At 36.5% G+C, this 21602-nt stretch overlaps 1 protein-coding gene across 6 annotated transcripts in view; it reads left to right on the forward strand.

Moving 5' to 3' along the window:
* TSC22D1 (TSC22 domain family, member 1) overlaps nt 1–21602 on the forward strand; it is a 93868-nt gene that overhangs the window by 13147 nt on the left and 59119 nt on the right. For 2 of the 6 annotated variants that reach the window (XR_775386.1, XR_775384.1), the window contains exon 2: nt 18246–18352. The exons of 2 other annotated variants lie outside the window; for them this stretch is intronic. The gene's annotated coding sequence lies outside the window, so the exon portion shown is untranslated. Of the gene's footprint in view, nt 1–18245; nt 18353–19582; nt 19654–21602 lie in introns of those variants that run through there. 2 more of the 6 variants (XR_775385.1, XM_010583417.1) reach the window with 2 other exon arrangements.

Genomic DNA, 21602 nt, shown 5'->3' on the forward strand with positions numbered 1-21602 from the left:
GAAATGGTATCAGGCATGCGTGTGTTAGAGCCAAGTATATGTAGTTCTTGGCAATACAGCCTCTTCTTATTTATGGGATAGTAGCTAAAAGGCCTAGCTGTGAACTGGGGCTCCGCTTTGCTGGCTGCTTTATAACAAAGAGCAGAAAAGATGATCCTAAAGGACTTGCTGTCTCATGTCCATATAATTTCTGAATTGATTTTAAGACAGTGATGCTTTAAAGCAGGGAGAATCTTAAATGTTTTTAGTAGTTTATAAAAAAACAGAGCAACAAAGCAGGATAGTAATCTGTATATTCCAGTAGAGATGTACCTTATTAATAATGAAGTACACCATCTCTGGAATACTACTGCACTGAAAATTATTCAAGTCACCATTTTGTCATGAAAGCATGGGTTAGCCTCTTTTCTAAGGTTTTACTGACTCTGCTCTTGGGATGTGTGGATTCTTAGTGCTGCTTGCTTATGCTGGAACATGGTGAAGCAATTGAGCAGTCTTTTTATTTCATTGGAAATTAACATGTAAATGGAAGATGATTTGCATGAAGAAATTTTCAGCTTCTAGAGAGTATTGTGATCTGTGGAAGGGGAAAAAAAATATTAACATACTATAGCAGACATTTGTGGCTAGTAGTAGTTATCTTTACTTTTTCCATTTGCCTGATTATCAGAATCCAATCTCTGGGAGTCTTTAACGTGTATATTTACTGTTCAAATACTTAAAATATTTAGAACATGCTTTTTTAGTGCCTGTGAAGTTATTGGATAAAAGTGCTTTCTCTGAAAGTATCACAAACAGTCCTCCAAAGAATTCTGTAAAGCATGTTGAAATTGTGTGAAGTGTTTATAGATATTTTAAAATAGAGCATTGTCTTGGTATTTACTGACCTAAAAAGTGTTTAAGAAAGCCATGCAAACCTCCCTCTTAATAATTTTTAATTGCAGAAATGTTTAAGGAAGCTTGCTTTTTTAAAGTTTATTTTTAGAGTTCCTTCCGACTCCAACCTCCAAACATGATAGACTAAACTATTCTTAATGTTTCAGGAACATGCACATTTTACAAGTATCTAAAATGTTTTATTCATTTTTATGTTGTAAGACCCCCCCCCAACATTGGGATATCTTTTTGTTAAATGGTGGAGTTTGCATACTATGTTAGATGGATGATCAAGTCAGATCAATGTAAGATCCATGCAGTTATCCAAAGTCCAAAACTTTCTTTTTTTCTTCTTTGGATTTTAAAAATCCTGTAACTCGGTGAATTTACAGTTACTCTTTAGAGTTACTTTCTCAAAGTTGCTGTCAGATAGCTCTGGAACAGAAGTACTTTGATAGGTGCTAGACCTGCTGTCTGTGACTTAAGAGGAAAGTTGGTTTCTTCTGCATTAAGTCTATATGCAGACAAATCTTCCCGTGCTTTTGTTACTGTGATCACTAGAACAGTCACACAGATTGCATTCGTTGAATACTATTGCCGTGTAGCTTTGCACAATTTGGCATAGGCAACTTGGTGCTGAGATCTGTGTTCAGAAATGTTCAGGCGTAAGTTTTGGTTTTCTGTAGTAAATTGTAATATGTGTATGTAGAGCTTCTGTAAGTTTTATGCTTGAACTTTTTAAACAATGCCTTTTCTACTAAAAACTTCAACTTTCTTGGACAGTATTTTTAAAAATGTAACTATAATATGAAAAATCATATAATCTAAAACAACTATCTTCTGTAGCATTTTATGTACTAAATATATACTCTATCCTAAGGTATACTTCTATAATGAAGTTCTTAAAATGAGTTGTCCCTGTGCAAAATACTTAGAGCATGACAGGTGAACACTGGGAACTTTAATTTTTGTTCATCAGTTGCATGTTTTCAGCCACTGTTTAATGTTGTCTGCTTCTAATGAAGAGGCAAGATTTAGAAACAAAGCCATTTCAGGAATCGTGAGGTTGCTGGAAAGATCTACATTTTGCTTCAGGAATAAGAGTTAAAAGGAGTAACTACCATTGGTAGTCTAATCTGCCTAAAGTGACAACAAAAGAAATGTACCAAACATAATTGCCAGGAAAAATAGGCTTTTTTCTTTATGAAAGAAGATTCAGCCATGTCTGAATACTATTTAATTACAGTGTCTGTCAGTGAATGTGACAAGTTTCTGTGAGATTGTCCTTAAGTGGTAAACAAAGGTTGTTTGTAATCTCAAACTGGTAAGAAATGGTTTGAAATGCAGTATCTGAAAAGAGATTTGCAATTTTTTTTCTGATGAGGTAACCAGTTTTTCTCTCTGTAAAGCATATTGACATTAGTGGGTTGAATTAAGATTGCACAGACATGAAACATGAAAATTAAGACTGTCTCTTCAGTTCTGGCTTTTCTGAGAACTAAAACTGAATAAAAATCATGTTCGAAACATGACAATGAACACCTAAAATGTCAGGATGGCTGCTGTTGACTTGGCAGCTTGATCTTCTTGAAGGACTTGCATTAATTCACCTAATCAACTAATTGATAACAGTAATAGAAGAAAGAGCTGCTGAAGAAGGAAGCTGAATAGAGCCCTGTGAAGTGGAGAACTTGAAAATCCTGAATTGAGGTTTTCATTTTGGAGCAGTTTGCAATGGAGACTCTGAATCTTTAGCCTTCTACGAGAAAGGTATCTAGAAACGTATGTGCTTCTCTTAACTTCAGTATAATTTATTGGGAGGGGATATAAGAGTTTCTCTCTACTCCCTCTTGATGGCTTATGGCCAGAGGCCCACTGCCATAGGAAGAAGTGACTAGTGGAGAAGCTTTTGGCCAGCTAGAGTGGGTTTTGTAGAGTCTGGCTAGTATGACTAGAGTGTTGTGGGGATGCCATATATCCTTGGAAGCGACTGTGTTAATTGATGCTTAACTGTTGAGGCCAGCACCTTCCAGAAGTATAAGTAATAGATGTAATAAGAGTAATTTACTTCACATGTACGTTCTCCAAGTACAGTGGAGTGTCTTATCTGGTCACTTTTGCGTTCCTAAGGATTTTCCACTCTTATCACTATTACTGTGGTGAATTAATATGCTTAAGAGTTCCAAGTCTGTTGCCAAATGTGCCAAAATGGTCATTTGGTTTTGGTGTGGACAGATAAAAAGCCCAGAAAGTCCATCATGTAAATTAAACAAGTGCTTTAACTTGAGCCTTTGAAAACAAAAAGCTACTGAGTTAAGGCCTGCTGTGTTGCTGGAGCCTGTCCTACAATATCTCAGAATTCAGTTGTGGTGGTGTATTTTTTTTAAAATGACTAAAGATGATCTACAGATATTAGAAGGAATTCAAAATGAAATGACAAAGCAATACCTAAACCAAGAAACAAATCTCTAAAGCTGAATGGTAAACCTCTGTCAGACTTCTGATTGAGACAATGACTCATAAGGAGCCTAAAGCTATGATAACACATCCACTTTTTTGTACTTTAAATTATAAATGAGAATTAGTTTAGAACAAGATCTGAACCTTATGTCCCCTCAAATAATTTGGGAACAAGAGGACATGGATAAAATTGCTTTGGCTAATTTTAAGAAAGGTTTTTGTCCATGGAGCTCATTGCCACAAGATCCTGTGGAGGCCTAGAAATTAACAGCATTTTAAGGAAAAAATATGTGGACACGTGTATGTTTATGTAGGAAATGATACAGAATTATAATAGTACATGACAAATTAAATGACTTTTGGCTTCAGCTTCTGGGACTACTTCTAGCTAATTCCCAGGAAGCAAGTACATCTTTGAGATAGATGTGCTGTAGCTGCTACTTTCACCTTTTTCAGTGACTTCTGGAGTGGTTGGTGCTGGCAACTATTGAAGGCAGGGTACTGCTCCATACCTTCTTATTCCCAACTAGAAATAAATTAAAACTTAAAATTCTTTTTATTTAAACTTTATTGAAAATAGTATTGAAGTGTGAGGGCAGGAGAGGAAACTAATCCAGTCAAATGGAAAAACAGACATACAGAAGGCGGCCATACATACCCTTGACTGTTGTTTATAGAAATGTGAATGATCGCAGTTGATCCCATAGCTGCTAAAAGCTAGCTGGGATGCAATGATGTGTTATTGACTTTATGGAGTAGCAAAAGTTTAGAGGTCGTTGCACCTTTAAAGTAGGGAAAAGTGTAACAACTGCCTTACTCTGTTGAAGCATAGGTCAGAAATTAAGATGTAAGCAGAAGCAAGATATTTAAGGTTTCATTAACAACAAAAACACTTAGTTGCAATCGTTATTTTTCAGGAAGCTGTTCTCGTGCTTGAAAAATGTAATGGTCATAACAGCAATGGCTTAAAATAGCATTTTGGATGCTATAGCACTGGCATTAGAGCCTCACTGGCAAACATCCAGGAGTCCTGTAAAAGAAGAAAAATGCTTTAAATGTTAAACAAGTCTTCAGAAGGCAGCTTCTGATGTTTAAATTTTCTAAAATTTTAAAATTATGTGCCTATTTAACAAAATATTTGAGAGTGAGCTTAAAATCCTGTAAAGACACACTAGGTAGCAACAATTTTTATTGGCAACACAAAATAATTAAATTGATTATAGGAGTGCATGTAGGGTAGCTAGCTGTGAAGAATTACTAAAGTTGTACAGAGTAAAGCGGTAGCTGCGCCAGTGAGGTAAGAAGAAATAAATTTCAGCAGTTGGATTTTTCTCTTGTCCCTGCTTGTGTATTTTTCAAATGCTTGGTTGTACATCAGGCTACATGGTAGGTCTTTCTAGGCGAGTTCTTCTTTATAAACATAAAAATGTTAGTGGTTATGTGATGGAATTGAAGAATGTCATTTGTCCTTTTGCAGGATGCTGCAGGTACCAGGAGTAGAGATGGCATTTAGCAGCCTCCTTCCCTGCTCCTCCCAAAGTCATCCTTGGTAGTCACATCCTGCCTCAGGGGAGGAAAGATGTCTTCTGTTATGATAACCCCTCTTAGAGTGTCTGTGGATAAGTCCATTAGCTGTTGCTAATGAATAAATAGGCAAGTAGCAAGCATTTAAAATTACCAGGTTCTCAATTTTACTGCTGCCAGCAAAGGACTCTGAATAAAAGATGTGAAATGCTTCCTGTGCTTCCCCTTCCAATTCTGTCAGGTAAATGCTGTTACCAGAGTTGCTCTGAACTGTCTTTGTAGTAAAAAAAGAGAACACGACAGTTCAGCTTGATTCATGCCTGTGTGGTCACATTTGCAACCAGGGCACTAATAAGTCATTTTAAAGAGCGTTACCAGGACTCTGAAATCTGGCATAACTTTTTCAAAACACTCCCTCACCACAGTGCTGCTTTTTCAAATGCTTTAAGTAAGTGAAATTGAGGAGGAATTTGACTTTATGCTACTAATAAATCCTGGAGCACGTTTTTCAGTACTTGCAGATTTCTGGAGTTGCTGGCGTATCAGGTGCTCTGCAGATCAGCAAGCACGTCAGAGTTCACTAAACCCTAAAGGAGACAAGTAATCTACTTAGTTTTTTTCTGACTTTATTTAGAACTTCTAGTTTGCAATATATTGAAAATAGCTTTCTTTTAATTGTGTTGTATTTATGTTTTAATCCATCCAACCGCAGAATACTTACACAGAGTAGAATGTGTGTATCTTGTCCAGTCTGTGGAACTGTATGTTTTGCTTAATGAGTTTGTGCTTGTACAAGACCTGATTATGATCCCCAAAAGAGTACCATTGTGGGAAGTCAAAACCTGGGTTAAGACAAGCTCCAGGTACTGTATCTGCCTGTTTCTCTCCTTATCATGTGGCTATCTGCTAAATATTAGTATTGTATTTCATGTACAGCACCTGTTCCAGGAACCCTACTTCAGAAGCTGGAGGAGTCTGCAGACTTTTCAGGGGTTGCCCTGGTGTTTGGAGAGGATGTTTGATTAGGTTTTAAAGAGGGGTGTGATGTGGATTATACACAAATAATGCAGTTATGTTGCAGGTTAGCAGTGAAATGAGTAATAAATTTAGAAGTGAAGGAAGCCTGTTGATCTTGTTTTAAATAGAAAAAGTTTGGCAAAACTTACTTTTTTTCTTTTTTTTAAAATTAATTGCAGTTACTAAAGCAAATAAATTACCTTAACATTTTCTAGATATCAAATACAAACTATCTCAAATGTTCCCTGTTGGCTGCAACATCAGGCAGTATTGGAGGGAATTACTATGTTCGGCTTAAAATACAAGAATCAAAAAACAAGGTAACATACTCCCAAGTCATTGTATGACATATATGTCATGCAATGACTTATACATTAGTTATAACTAACGTATAAGACCAGTTAGTAAATGTGGTTTTGCTTCGTGTTAGTGTCTTGGCATGAGTTTCCATAGTTAATCTGTTTCTTTTGTCTATAACCTGTTTTCAGTAATAAGTTCATGGAGACTATCTTTCCATGGCCTTAATGAGTCATCTTGAATATGAGATTAGAAAGTGCTGTATAACACAAACTAAAATAGGATTAGTCAAGTGTTCTATTTACACTTTGACTACTATTCAGGAAATTTATTTCTTCCTCATGCTGGATAGTCTGTGTTTGAAGTTTGCATCATATCATTGTCTAGGTGATACTGTAAAATGCTGTGGTTATGTGAACAGTAAGGTGGTGAAGTAATTGTTCAGTTAGTTTTGAATATCTTGAACTTCCTAGGAAACGGGTACAGAGTTGTTAGAAGTAGAATAAAATACCCATAAAGAAATAACAACCATAATGTTAGGTGCCAACATAATAAGACATGTGCCACATCTTGCTCATGTCTGCTGAAAGAGGGACAAATATGAGCATCTAACGTTCTTGGAAGATAAACTGGAGGGGGATGCAACCACATGTATAAACTACTTATGTGTAGCTTTACTCTTAAGAAAATGTACCTGACCTAATGCACCTCTCTAATATACCTTTGTTGATATCTCTGTAAAGTGTCCTAGGAGAAAGGGGTCTGAAGAAGTTGGTGACTTTATTGATCTGTGTTTTTTGGACTTGACCTGTAGCATGAAAAAGACAGTAATTTGTATATTGCTGAGCAGTGCAGGACAGCTGGGCCTTTGAAGATCAGGAGTAGAAGCTTGACTGCAGGGGAAAACTATGCTCATGAAGGTGGTTAAGTAGCCAAAATGCAGGACAAGAAAGGGGTGCTGATAATCAAGACTAAAAGGAGTATGTTCTTATGAAAGAGATCTTCTGGTAGGGAATGTTTATAAACACTGGTGGGTGGGGAGGGGCAGGTAGGAAGATAAAGCCAAGTGTGTTGACTGTAAATATATCCTCTTCCTCCAGATACTACTCTGCAATAGTACGTGGCGTTTTAGCCCTTTATGTTAAGCTGCTGTACTTACTCAGTATGTTTAGGTATATCTAATTAGACTGGCTAGCTCCTTTTTCAGAAACATTTTCCGCACTGTCATTGACTACGGCTTTTCTGCTGATCTTACAAGTGTTACTCTTGTCTTTTTATCTTCCACATTTATGGTACTGTGGAATCATTTTTTTAAGATGTGCATGTAAGAATTCTATCTGTATGTGCTGCTTCCTGCATACAAGAGGATATGCCTGTGATGAACAGTTCAACAGTATAAGGGACTAAACTGCTCTAAACTAGCCAAGTAATTCTGTGGAACGCTGGCTGCTGGGTTAGATAAGTTTATAAATCTAATTAGCTGAGTAACTTAGTGCCAGTAATTTTAATAGGTGTCTTTTGCAAGAACTTCTGTTATGCAATCAGTTATGATTTCAGCAGAAGTGTTTGAAGTATGCAGTATTGGTTAGTGGGCTGTGAGGATGGATGGAATGTTATTTCTGCTGGATGAGGACTTAAGGTGCTCCTGATGCACTACTTGGTTCTGCGTAATTGAAGAGTAAGTGTTGACTCTGTTTTGTCTTTGAAAAGAATTGTCACTGCTGTTCAAGTTTTGGAAACAATCATGCTTCTGTAATAAAGGGTTTGAGACTAATGGAAGAAAATTATGAAAGGGATTGCTGAGTTTCTAGTATTGCCGAGTATTTAGATTCTTTGGTTTGGTTAATTGATGTGGCTTAAATACTTTTGTTAAACTGTATACCAAAATGGTACCAAAGTCCTCTTGGGGGGGGGCGGGGGGGGGGGAATCATGTAAGTAGAGGGGGGATGAAGACAAAGCTCAGAGGAAAAATAAGGAAGCCAGAATGGCTCAGTGTGTAACTCGTACTGTGTAAATTGCTTTGAAATCAGTGACTCCTGATGTCAGTGCCCTTAAAAAATGCAAAAGGGAATAGAAACACTTGCATGTTATGTAGATCTCTACTGAAAACTTGTTACTCTTGTTAGTGTGTGACTTACTTTAAAATGTAAACTGCCAGAATCCAGAAGCTTTAGGAGATACCAGATGGAGAAGTAGTAGAATTTCAGTGATTGTATTTACTAATAAGTGTATTATTCCTTGGAATGAGACTGAAATGCAATTTTTGCATTGCTTGAAATTCATATGGAAAATAGGAGCTGTTCTAAGGACTGTGGAACCTGATTCAGATACTTGTGTAACCCTGTTTTTCTATTCTGGTTTGGATGATCTGATCCCCCATGTTATTTAAGCTTTTCAGTTGCTGCACAAAAGAACCTTACATCACATTCCAGCATCAAAACAAGCTGTTAAATTCTCTTGTTTGTACTAATAGTTTTTGTCCTCTAAAGGTTAATATAATCAGTTCAAATAATTAGCTGTGTAATAGAAAGCCTACTTAATAATTAAAAAAATCCCAACACCTGAGGTTTAATGCATGGAAGTCCTAGCTGTGAAGGGAGATGGACAAGCAAATCTTTTCCTTAACTTTTTAATTGATACCTGATCATGCAATGCTGCATAGATCTAGGAAAAGGATTCTTAAGGTATTTAGCATTTATGATATGATAGTTATTTCTGTACTGTATCTAGGCAGGATTAATTTCAAAGCCTTTGACAAAATGCTTATTATTTCTAGATATTTGGAACCCATTTTTCCCTGGAGGAAAAAGAAGAATGACGTAGCCAGGGAAGAATTTTCTGTTGGAATTTTACTCATAGCCATCTAAAAATTCATTCAGATTTTGTATTGCAACTGCTTATTTATGTTTCTTTTTTTTTTTGTCTGAATGGCTCTCCAAGGGAACGTTAGGAAGAGGGGGAAATGTGAACTGTCATGGTTTGACAGAGAATTGATTATATTAGTTCTTTGAACCTCTCATCTATCTCTTGCACCAGTGAACTCCCAAAATAGTAATCTGGATACCTTCCTTTTGAGGATTTTGATTTTTCATAACTTTGACTTTTGTTTGACTGGTTTCTGAAACTTTTTATATCCTTAAGGTTTTTAATAATGTAGCTTTAGCTGAAAAATTATATGTACTTAAAGAGTTTTTATTGAAGCCATTGGGTTTATTCATGAATCGTGTTGCATCTCTTCTCTATTTGCAGTATAGTGTTTTCTTTATTATTAATGTGACTTAGTTTGTAAAAACTAGAACAGACATCATAGCTTTAAAAATCTCCAAATCATTGATGTTTAAAACCTTATTTTATAATATGTAATATAGAAATATAATATGAAATGCCTGTGATAATTTCAAAGTCCTTGGCCCAGTTTAAATAAATCACTGTCTTTAAAGGGTCCCAAGTGACTGTAAGTGTTTACTTGACAACTAGGGAGGAGCAGTTTAGTCTCCTTAATTCTGCTTATGAATTTGAGTTAATACAACTCAACACTTAAAACCAAACCAACCCATCCAACCAAAAAAACTCATGCTAATATTCATGCTTCAAGAGAGGTTACATTATTTGCTTTCTTGCTCTTTTGGTTTATTTAGTAGTCTTGGCATGTATTATCTTCAAAAGCAATGTGTCCCAAAGCATCCTGATGAAAATCTCTTGAAGTCAATAAAAAAATAGCGTCCCTGAATATTATTTGCTATCTCTGCTCTTTTTGGAACTGGCTCTTTGAAGCTTCTGTTTCTTTTCACACATTCTTTTTTCACATCTTTTGGTGTTTCCTGGGTTAAGTCATACAGATAGATAAAAGAAAATTCACATATTTTCTGTAGCTGTCTCTTGGCTTTTCAGTTTCAAAACAAGTAGGTATAAATTAAAAAAATACAGTTATTGCACAGATTCAGGTCTGTATCAGTTGGAGAAGAATTTACCATCTTTACTAAACATTTTACACTCTTGAAACTAAAACTTTAAGTGCAAGCTTTTTATGTGATGCCCTAGTTTTGCTGTATATAGATTTTAGTTACGAATCAATAATAGACTGTTCTCGTCAGTGCAGGTCTGGTATATTGCCTGGAAGAGGTTCTTGACAAATAGAGAAGGGCTTGCCCTAAATTGGGAAATATCAAATTGTGACACGTGTAAACAAGAAAGTTTACCAATTTGATAATGAGGTATCAGAATGATATGTTAAATATGGTTACTTAATGGCCTTGTGGCAAATTGTGTTTCACTGAATATGTGTTAGCTCCTGTAAAGAAAAGGCCTGCTTTTCTAAAAATTAGCATACAGGTCTCTTAAATGCAGCTTCTGTTACCCACAATGAAGTACAAGTACTATTGCTACCCACCTTTTAAAAAAATGGGCAGGAAGAGGGGAAGGTAGTCTGTTAGTTGCTGGTCCTGCTTGCTTCTGAGTCTCAGAACTTGGTACACTGGAACATCTCACAGCTTACTATTCCTTTTGTAGCTTGTTACTCCTTTCTGCTGGCTGACCCTGCTTTGAGCAGCGGGGTTGGACTAGGTGGTTTCCAGAGATCCCTTCCAACCCTCAACTAGTCAATGATCTCGTGAGAAATTCAATACACTTCTCTAAATTATTCTTTTAAGTTATATTACTTATGCAGCAATGAAACATGACAGCTTGTTTGGTGATGCTATTTTTTTTAGAAGAAATTAACATAAAAATTGGGACCTATGATGGTAAAACAGGAACTGAAGGTGGTGCTTCACTAAAACAGAGATAATGTTCTTCCTCTATCACAGAACTGAAACTGAGAACCTTAACTATCTTAGGTTGATGTGTAGACTGCAAGCCTGACATGTATTAGTCCTCTTAAGCTTGCAGTTAATTCTTGTTTCTCTAGAACACTTTTAACTTATTCCTGACACACCTGCATTTGATTTAGATTTTTTTTTTTTTCCCTAGAAACATTTTTCAAGAAACTTGATGTAGATACTGCTGTAAATTCCAATGGCTGGCTTGTTTCAAACAGCTTGCTTCCTTCCTAAGGTCCCTTTAACTGTGTTGGCTGTCTGTATCTTTGCCTTCCTCCCTGATCTGTTCGTTTGCTTTCTTTGAAGGCTTCAGATGGAATGTTTTGGGAAGGGGAAGAGAAAGGAAGTGTGGTGAATTCACTGTTGTATTTTATCTCTGTTAAGCCCACAGTTCTGGCACTGTTTGTTGTCTGTATTTAGTTTATTCTGATACATTATGTGATTGCCAGGTTGACTTAAAAGTAGTAAGTCTTAGCAAGCTATAGAATTTGTGTACAGTTTTATATCTTAAGTGGTACTATGGTGAATACTTATTTTTAATTAATTTAATTTACCACTACACTGTGGTTTGAGAGAGTGAACATATGGTGCTCTGTAAAGTAAAATTTCTAGAAGGACCATCAGGAAACTTACTGTTTCTTCTGCGATATCTAACTAATGCTTGCCTGTTTTGCCCTTTGTTGCTTGAAAGACATACCATGTCCCTCTTCCTGGCTCCTTCAGTCTTGGAATCGACAATGCAATCAGCAAAGCTGCCTTCAGTTCAATCCTTTGGGATTGAGGGATTTTTTTATTTTGTTATGCATATTTCTGGGGAGACCTCTAAGGAAAGAAAAAGTCTTAGTTTTGTTCTTATGTTCTGAATTCCTTTCACTGGTGCTTGTAGAGGAGAACAGAAGCTTGAAGTAAAGACCAAAGATTTCACAGAGTATTGCAGGAGAACCTGCTGACGTGCTGTTGTCCAACTTGTTTGCCAGCTCTTCCACTTTTTGTGGTATGCTGTTACTCCGTTGCTTTGGGCAGCAGCCTACAAGCTTCTGGACGGCTGTCAACCTGTGCAGGCTCTGAAACTCTTTCCAGAGGAAGCAGCAGCTAGGTAGGTGTAGACCGTCACAGAAGTGGAGAGGCGTATCAGGTGGACTTGTGGTACGCATCTCAGTAAGTCTCAAGGGATCATTAGGCCTAATGAGGTACTTTAGACCTATTGTTTCCAGATATTCTAGCATTGGAAAGTTTCTGTTCATCGCTTTCCTTTCCTCATTTTGTGTCTTCTGAACTAGTAGAGAATGTGGTGTAAGTGCATAATGGAGTGAAAATAACATGCTCAGACTTTAGTTATACTAGTAATTCAGAACTTGTTAGGTTTTTTGTGGTTTTGCTTTGGCCAGTGAGCAGACCAGAGTGGGTGTATTGGAGCCAAGAAAATGGAATATGCTTTGGAATCCTTGTTCAGATTTATTCAAACTGTTTGGTTTTTTTTTCCTGTTTGTTGAATTGCTAAATAGCTTTGGTAGATAACTCAAGGCAAAACAAAGGTGGAGGAATTGGCAACTGCATGTTGTTCTTCAAACACCCTGTCTTGAGCCTGATGATTACCTTTTCATGAACTTCAGTGAAACTTTTTCAAAAAGCTAGGATGTTAAGTATTAAATGAAACAGGAGAGAAAAGATATCTTCAAGTCTGTCTTCCCCTTGCCAGGTCCTGTATTTTGGGGTCTGATTCTATCACCATGACAACGGGAGTTTCACACATGATAAGCCTGGTTTCCCATGATACATTTTTAAGATACATTAGTATTATGGCTGAGGAACTGCCAATATTTCAAATGTCATCCTGAATGTACCTTGCTGAAAATGAAAGCAAGTCTAAGGATAAAGCCAGCATGAGAAACAAACCGGTGATTGTAGCCTCCTAATTGAGTTAAATTACCTGACAAATCAGACTCTAAAATTTTTTCTGAGGTTGTAAACTGTCTGAAAACTGTAGGAGGGTGCTTTTTTACATACACAGCGTAGGAACTGGGGAAAGCTCAGCAAAACTGCATAAAGAATTCTGTTGCATTTCTGCTGCAGTCTTAGGTTGAGAACTCCCAAACTCTTGTTTTCAGGTAGCCTTTTAGCTAAGCTTTTTTTTAATGTTGAATTCTTTCTAAAAGAGTATGCACTGCTTTTCATAAATGTTTCATAAATGTGGTTTTGCTTCTATGGAAATATTTTGAACTTCGGTTTGGGTTAGATAAACCAAAAATAAGGTAATATATAGTGAAGGGCATTTGTTCCTCCCTGACCCCAGAGGATTGGAAGAAACATTTTTTTCTAGAGTAGTTCTCTTGTACTTTTGACTCATCTGTTGCATTTCATTTTATTGCAGCTTCATGTTCTAATAAAACTCCTTTGGTTTTAGTTGATTCTTTATTTCATGCTGTCTCTTGGATGGTATTTATTCTAGCACAGACTAGTCTTACTTCATAATTTTCTAAAATGCACTTGTATTGATGGTCTCAAAGGAATAATGCTCCTGAAGCTGAGCCAAGGATACTTGAAACTGGGCACTCAAAACCATTTGCAGTTGGAGAACACTTTCAAAACATTCGTCCGTGCTTTGGTTGGTTAAAGGGGAAGGGTTTTTTAAAATGTTGGGTGCTTAAAAACTGGCAACTTAATGTTCTTCTTCCCCAATACAGGCAATTAAAAAAAATGTGGGGAAGAACAATTGTATCTATTGCAAAATATTCTTGACAGGACCTAATTTTTTCTAAATGCATGATTGCCAGCTGTGGTAAGTGCTAATGTGTGCATTGATCATCCAAAAAAAATGCATGTACAAATTTCAAGTTAAAACTGCATTAAAATGTCAAGCTGTATATTAACTGATCAAGCTGTTTGAAATACAGCACAAATCAGAATGTGTATTGGTTCCAAGTTTTGAAGACTGAAAGTTGTCTTTCTGAGAATTCCCCTACTTTGATCGTTTAAACCTTGATAATCTGATTTTTCAAAATTTCCACTGTAAATTGTTGTGCTTTTTATTTGTTTTAGTGTGAGCCTCTGTTAGAAAAGCTTTGGTTTCAGGGTTTAATACCTGTGATGCCTTTTAACTTTTTTGCACAGTGATGCCAAGCATTTTGATACTGTCCTTCATACAGCCTAAAATAGTAAAATGGAAGTTATAACAAAAAATGTTTTGCCAGCTTTGCGTATTATTTAGAAGGCTACATTTTAATATTAGCAGCTCTCTTGTCAAGCATAGCAATCACTGCTTTTAATAAATGTTCTCACTGGTAGATGTTGTATGATATTAGAATGGCTCTTATATATTTGGCAAATAAGGTAGCGTTGAACAAACTGCATTTGAACAGTGTTTAAAAACAAAGCAAAAAAACATATAGGCTTGCATCAGATTGTGAAAGAAAAGCTGAATTGTACTTAAAAATAGTGTGGCTGATGCAATAGTCAGGCTAATGTTGAAGCCTAAGTATTATACCCATAACATTGGCTCCAGTCCTGCCAGTGGCTTCATAAATGAAGAAAGTTAATGCTGCAAGAGCGTTCCAGTCAATGGAGTTCATTCCAGTCAGTGGTTCTGCTACAGGGGGGAGTGTAGGATGTGGGAACCAATCTTAAAAGAATTGACTTTCAAGTCTGTTTTCGTCCCCTCCCTGGGTATTTTTGTTTGAGAAGCAAACAAAAAGTTCCATGAGTACTGGAGTTAAAAAAAAAAAATAAAAAATAGGGGGGTTGTGTGTAGGGCTTCTGGTGGTTTCTATCAGAAGTCTCCTTGACCGTGGCACTGCAGTTATCCTTTTGCTATTGCTATGCTGCTCTTCCCTTTGCCCCAATAATTTAAGCTCTTCTCGTACCTCTTTCCTCTGCCTTCCCCACTGTAGTTTCCCTTTTGCTTTATGTCTTTTGGCTTGCTGGCTGCCTGAAAAAAACAGGTTGGTCTGCTGCTCTCTCGGCTTGGGATGTGCTACCTGGATAGCTGGTCATTGTCCATCAGAACAAGTAATGTTGGGGATGCCTCTTGCCATCCCTTGCCTTGTGCTTGTGGAGGCAGAAATAGGGCCGTGCTCATCTACTCCGTTGCTTTCATGACACCCCTATTCTTTGAGGTCTCAAACTGGATTTAAATTGAACAGTGGCTTCAGAGGTTGTTTTGTAGGGAACATGCAGCAGAAATACTTGGTTTGTCATGTTCTTTTGTTTGTTTTTGTTTTGAAGACCCAATCAAAATTGAGATAGAACTATGTGTAATGGCCACTGATCTTGCGGAGTCTGAGTGGTTTTATCACTGCAAGCCATTTAAGTGTAATAACTAGAAATTTGCAAGTTTTAAACTGTGTATGTAAACTAAAGAAATTTCTAGTAACTCTCAGTCATTTACTAAACAAAATGAGTAATTCTAATAAAACATGGAGATGAGTTTATTGTTACGATAGCTATGAGCCCGCTTTTCCTAATAACTTGTAGTTTTTTGCGTTTAATGTTAGCTGCAATTCTGAAGTGGATTGTTAAGCTTGGGAGAATTTGGGTTCCTCAGTTAACTCTGGAGCCTCCCATTGAGTTGCGTACTTAATGAGTAGGCCATGTAGAGATGGATTACTGATGTTCTTGTCTGTAGTGTTACGTTTTTACCTCAGATTAACTTTGTTTACACTATATTTTCATGCTCCAAATGAACAAGTAGTTGTAGTTTAAATTTGCCTTGATAGATGGAAAACAGGTAGTCAGATGATACTGACTTCTGTAATAGCTAGCTGCTAAATAGACAAAATTTTTTTACATTAATATTTAGGACACTGCTCAGAATATCCATTTGCTCTGATTTAAGTGATAAAGAAGAGGGAAGGAATATGTGTTGTGTTGTAGGAAAAGAAGACATGAAGTGGTTGTAGTGAGAAGAATGTTAGGATTTACATTTTGAACAATGTTAAGATTTACGTTTTGTCTCTTTACTTTCCTTTTGAAGTAGTTAGACTCTCTCAATAATGTCTTCTACCACTGTTTAATAAGTTGTAGTTAAAGATTCATCATATATTTGCATACTTTTTTTAGTCTATACTCAGCATTATTTTACTACAGTTAAAGAGCTCTAGATACTGTGGAGCTCAAAATCTGTACAGGCCAGTTAATGAATCATTTCCTTAAGGCCGAGGTTATCATGGTTAAATTATCGGCTCTTTGCAAATGATCTGCCAATGAACATGCTGCTAACAGGTGTTCAAGTGATTCCACTGGAGTTGTGGAGTATCCCTTCCCCGTGTCCTCCTCCCCCCACAGTGCTCTCTGCCCCCGCCTTAGAGATGGGAAGCATCTTCCATATAGTTCCGTTGAGTGCAGAATATATGTTTCATTGCATGTTTTCGTAAAGAACTGCAGTAGTATGGAAACACCCCTTTTTTCCGTCTACATACAAGGAGGAAAAAATTTAATGAATGAATGAAAATATTGAGTCATAATATCAAGATATATTGCTGGAAAAGCAAACTCTTGATTAGCATAAGCTTGAATATGCTGTATTTCTGAAGCCTGCATTCAATTCATGTGGAAAAAAAAATGTTTTAATGCTGTATTGCAGTCTGCCATTTAGTGCTCACCCAAGTCCTTCCTATAGCTTCTCTCCAATAAAGTTGTGCAGTTGCCTATGCAGATACCACTAGAATGCATTTTATTGGGTACCATATATGATCCTTCTGTCATGCAGGCTGCTTAAATATATATATGCATGCTTTATTTTGTAAAACAGAATGGAAGAACTTGACTGGTAAATGGCAATTCCCTGATGACTTGAAAAAGGACGTTAAAAGATTGCTTGGGCTAGGAATAGCAGACTGTTACAGTAAGTCGCATCTTGAAGTATGAAGTTGGCAGTTCTGTTTGAGGAATTGTTCTGCTGGACTGAAGTCTACAATAAAAATAGCTAGGAAATGAAAGAACAGGAAATTACTTGATGTTCACATGTAAAATTATATACATGAAGTAATACTCAATATAATGCTTGTCCAGCAAAAAAAGGAGGAAAAAAAGCAGTTATGCAATGTTAAACTCTGGTCTAGTTTGCAAAATTGTTATGGGGATTTTAGTTATGCAGATATTAAACTGTGAATTAAGCATCATTTAAAACTTGGGGAAATAGCTATTTGGAAGAGTAACTACACTTAAAAACACCGTCATTCTCAGTTGAGTTTATATAAATGTAATGCTTAACTCTAGAGAACGGATTTTGAACACATGCCAACAGTGAAGGACTTCTACTTTGTTAGGCATCTGTGTTGCGGTTTTCTTTACATTGGCTATGTGAAGCTTTGTCACATGCACTATGCTTTCCTTTTTGTACATTTCAGTAAAATAGAAGGTGGAGTTTGACTTAAGAGTGTCTTAAGAGTTTTCTAATATGAACTTTTTTGCATGTAGATGTAATGGCAGCATGGAATGCTTGTGAGATTTTTTTTACTTTTTTTTGGTAGCTAGAAAGCCATTAAGTAGAAAATACAATAGTTTGCATATAATATACAGCTAAAATATGAGAACTTTAATGCAGATCTCTCTCAGTCCTGCTGCAAACTAATTTTAGAATCTTGCCTTAAAAAGAAAATGTGATGGAAGCAAAAGAGCCTTGCTGGTCTTTTATAGGAGAGCTTATCTTAGGAACTTAAAGGCAGAAGCATTTTATTAATGTTTTGAGGAAACGCTGGCCTTTACATTTTGGCACAGAAATCGGAAATCAGGCAACTAATTTCATGCTGAAAGAGTCGTGTCAAGAATATCTCTGATGTATGTTGTTGTCAAACTTGCTTCAAAATAAACTGTGCATATTGTAGATACTAATCATATAGAAGTGTTCAGTAATGATTCAAATGGTGTTTGGTTTTTTTTAAGAGGTTTCATAGTGTCTTGTGTGTTTGCCTGAGTGTGTGGGAAGCTCTTTTTTTTTTTTTTTTTTTTTTCCCCCCCTTCCCCGGGTTTGTGTTTTTTTTTTTCAATGGGGTTTTGACTGGAAGGAAAGAGGGTCCTGTGAGATTCAATGTATGGTTAAACACTCTCCAACCCAGATCAGTCAGTGGGGTAAGTTTCTATTTTGGTATGGATGTTTGGTGTCTGTCTTTTTCCCTGTTCTGAATAATTTTGTAAAAGCAGTAAGCCTAGGCTAGAACTAGATCTTTGTATTTTCATATGTATTTTTTTGTGTATGACTTGATACTGTTTTTTTTCTTCTTAAACGCAACCTAAACCAAGTGCTAATATTTCAACAGATACAGAATGACAGTCAAACACTGCACACTGGTATGCCTGTGAAGAGGCACTGCCAAAGTTAATTGTCTCTAGTGCAAAAGCTGGGAGTTCTGGCTGATCAAAGCAGGTAGGTGTGAAGGTGCTTGCATGGAGAGAAGATACAGGGACAACTCAATACAATACAAAGAGTTTTTCTTTAAGAAAGCCAAATGATACATTTCAAATGGCCTTTACCTCAGTTGACTTATGAACATTTTTATTATAAAACTTGAGGTGGTCTTATTCCAAGTGGTATTTGAGATAATGACACATTTTTAATTTGATACTAAAATATGGGTGAATTTGAGGCACTAGGCTCTAAGGAAAGTTAAGTCAGCAAATCTTCAGAAAACATTTAACTAGCTGATTAAAGACAGCATGTTTTGTATGGTGGTAGCAGTACAAGATAATCCAGAATGCATTTTTTGTATTCTTAACACCTACAGGGTAAAAATAAATAATCTAAAACATAACTGACTGCACATGAGACTTTCTAAACTTGAATCTTGAACCTTAGAGTCAGACTATATATTGCAGAGGTATCATGGTGTGCTTGTGCATCATTTGCAAGTCATGAGTCTAAATTGGTTTCTGTCTCTGCTGTCACCAGCTTGTGTTAGACAAAAATAAGCCTTAGTTATATCACACACTTCTTAGTGCTGGAGAACTAATACAGCTTACAGTAGCATTTGACATCAGTTTGTGTCTCAGCAGTAACAGTTACTAGAAAACTCAGTCCAGCTTTGGCTGTAGAGTTCTTACCACTACTGAAAATGCGGAAAGGATCAAACCTGTTGGTCAGATTGCATGCTAAATTTGTAAGCTTTAGAGTCAGGAAGTTCTTTTAACGTAAAATATGTAGAAGTTACTGTTTGATACGGAAAGTAACACAGTAAGTGCTCAATTCTGAAATGCATGTTTTGAGTACTTCCAAAGTAGAACTTCTTAAAACTGGTGACTTTAAAAAAAACCAAATAATTTGTTTTGCTTTTATTTTCCTGTGCATCCATGTTGCCCTTTACTAACATTAATCTATTAAAAAAATATATTTGAGTAAATACTGCATGAAAGGGGCATTTTTGCTGTGTTTGAGTTCTACAGAGATCCCAAACACCAGAGGAAAGTTATGAAGGAGATGATCAAGGGTCAAAACCTACAGAGAAAAGTTTTGAGCTATTCTCACCCGAAAATTCAGTCTGGACCTTGCCCCACCCCCCAAAAGAACCCCAAATCACAGGCATCCAGTACGGTGTGGCTGTTGAACAGTACTGGAATTGTTCCTCTTAACATTGCTTATGTGTAGTATTTCACCTTCCAGGTTCTGCAGATAGACTGGCTGAAAGACCCTGACCAGAGAAGTGTAGGGAATTATGTGAAGATTGAGAACTCATTATGAAAAATGATGCTTTAAAAAAAAGTGCAAGAAATTCATGTAAGCTAATTGCATGTAAATGGAATTGGATTAAATCAAGCAAGCCATGTATTAAGAGCTAAAAAGGAAAGTATAAAGACACTGTTAATATTAAACTACAGATTTTATGTAGTTTCTTCAAGGTATACATAAATACTGTAACGTTTGTTGCTATAGTTGGCTTTCTTAAGGAGGAAAAAAGTGAACAATCTGACATCATACAATGTCTTAGAAACACTGGTATGTTTTTTTTTTTTATATTGGCTCATGCACTCTGACCAGAAGCATAGAATTTCCCTAAGGCTGAATGAAGGTCTGTCTTTATGACAAATGTATATTAGGGCCAGTAAAGTCTGCTGAAACTGATTTAAAATGTGGTTTAGTTGGGCCAAAAAAAAGTTTGCTCTCAACTGTACTTGGCATACAAAGTTGACAAGAAACAAAAAGCGTGTTAATAAAGACATTTAAAAATCGTCTTGTGATGTAAACAGTTTTAAAAATGAAAAGTAGTTATAACATTGTTAAAGAAATGAGTATTTGTTAAATTCTGTAAAATTGGTGCATCTATTAATGGGAATTATGTTTAAAAGGTAGTATTTTCTATAATCAACCAATCATTCAATTTTATAGCCCTGGCATTTTCCTGCTGTTACATATGCGCCAAGAAACACTGTGTTTCTCAAATGGGTGTCGTTGTGACAGCTATATACAATTTTGGAATTCTTTGTCATCCTGAGTTCAGAAAAGCTGTAGCTTTTTACCACTCCTAAACTGGCAATAGGAAGTGTCTTTCAGGGATTGGTACCTACACCAGTCTCGAGTAGGTATTGTCCGACGCCTTGTCTGATAATCTAGACAATGCTGTGGGCCTCTCTGGTTTTTAGTAGGCCTTTAGAGAAGTTGAGCACCAAACATTTCTGGAGAGAGGCCAACTGCTTTAAAACAAATTCTGAAATTCAGAAGGTCAAGGTTCCTACTGTTCTATTTGTCTGCAAGTTTATCTTTTAATGATGGGCTGCATGACACAATCTTTTAAAATCAACACTTTGATCAATGTTTTGCTGCCTTTTCTTCATCTTGGGACTTGATAACGTTATCTGGTATAGCTGCTGTAATGCTCAATGAATTCTTCCCTTCTCTCTCATCAAGTCCCTTCCTCCCCTTCTCTCCAAAAAACCCCAAACTAGGAAGTTTGGAGAAACTAGTATTTTTTTCATAGTGCAGTAGCTTGGAATTTAAACAGTCAGTCTTGCATCACTCCTGTTGATACTTTAATATGCATGTCATGTTGGTGCTAGTTTCCAAGAGAGAGATGCTTTACTAAAATTTGTTGTTCTTATAATGTTTATTTTGAATAACAGTTCAACTGGATGCTGGTGCATAGATCCTGCAGTGGGTTTGCAGCCTGCACATATTTCTAGAGGTATGACTGATGGCAGCAGGGCAACAACTACTTAACCTAGAACAAGTTTCATTTTAGGAACTGCAGATACTCCATATGGCTAGTTGCACTTTAAATCTAAAATAAATGCATGATGCTTTAAAATTTAAGTTTGAGGGTTGAGAAATAGTTGATCTAGCTGCAGGTAACTTGAATGAGGTGTGGCAGTTTGTGTTTTGTTTATGTGTTCTTTCACCTGGATCCTGCAGCTGTTGGAGCTGCAGTATTAGAAATAATAAAAAAAAAGTATTGTTGCTTATATTCTATACCACTTACCAAATACATAGATTCAGTTTTTTGCTTATTTTGCAGATGGTATTCTGTAGAATTTACTCACGATTATTTAAACTTTTCTTTACTGGCTGTTGAGCTTCTGCTCACTGATGCAGAAAAAACGGGGATCACTCTTCACTGGTTCTTGGAATTAGTGTGTGGCAGTGAAACCTGCCATGTAGAGAAGGAAGGTGGATGAAAGCACTGAAGGGA

The sequence above is a fragment of the Haliaeetus leucocephalus genome, unplaced genomic scaffold, assembly GCF_000737465.1.
Source record: "Haliaeetus leucocephalus isolate CR32 unplaced genomic scaffold, Haliaeetus_leucocephalus-4.0 Scaffold897, whole genome shotgun sequence".
Lineage (NCBI taxonomy): Eukaryota > Metazoa > Chordata > Aves > Accipitriformes > Accipitridae > Haliaeetus > Haliaeetus leucocephalus.